Genomic DNA, 1,016 nt, shown 5'->3' on the forward strand with positions numbered 1-1,016 from the left:
ATAGGGGCTCTGGGGCAAGTGATGCTCTGTCTTCTTGGTGCTTGGGGGAGGGGTCAACAGTGGGAGGGCTTCTAATGTCCTGGCCCCACTGGTGGACCTCCTGATGGCACTGGTATTTCTGGCCACTGTGTGATACAGAGTGTTGGACTGGATGGGCCTTTAGCTTGATCCAACATTGGTGTCTCTTATGTTCTTATGAACTGACCCAAAGGGGTATTGAAAGCGGTCTTAAATTCATCCCCTTCCCTTATGCGCACCCAAAAATAAGTGTCTCACAAATCAAGCTTGGAAAAGATCTTCCCCTTAGGCACTTCAGCCAAGAGATCTTTGATTAACGGCATAGGGTAAGCATTTGTAGAGGAGACAGCATTCAACCCCCGGTAGTCGGTGCACAACCGCAAACCCCCATCCTTCTTTTTCCGGAATAGAATGAGGGCCGCATACAGGGAAGAAGCTGGCCGGATGAAACCTCTAGCCAAGTTTTTGTCAATAAAGTTCTGCAACTCCACTCTCCCAGGAGCTCATGCCATAGAGCTTTCCCTTGGGCATTTAATGCCCCGGCAGTAGCTCGATTGTACAGTTAGAGTTGCGGTGGGGGGGAAGCTCAACACCTTCTTTGCCAAAAACTTGAGCTAGATCTCTGTACTCCCAAGGGATTTTGGCCAGTTCTTCAGTAGCTAAACACGCTTGAACTTGGTCATTGCCAGGAGCCACACCCCACTTTGGGTTCCAGAGATGGCCTTGGCATCTGGGGGAGATGAACTTTATAATCCTGTCACCCCACAAAATATAGGGATCATGCCTGTGGAGCCATAGGTTTCCCAGTACCAGGGGGAATCTGGCCCCCGGGGACACAATAAAAGTCAGTTCCTCCCAATGGTCCCCTGCCCCCATGCGTAATGGTACAGTCTCGTATTTACAGGACTCTTTCATCGGGGACCCGTCCATTTGGGTGAAGACTAAAGGCTCGGCTAACCGGACCACGTTCGCGTCCAGGCCTGCAACCAAGGAGGGGT

The sequence above is a fragment of the Gekko japonicus genome, unplaced genomic scaffold, assembly GCF_001447785.1.
Source record: "Gekko japonicus isolate JY-2015 unplaced genomic scaffold, Gekko_japonicus_V1.1 scaffold189, whole genome shotgun sequence".
Classification (NCBI taxonomy): domain Eukaryota; kingdom Metazoa; phylum Chordata; class Lepidosauria; order Squamata; family Gekkonidae; genus Gekko; species Gekko japonicus.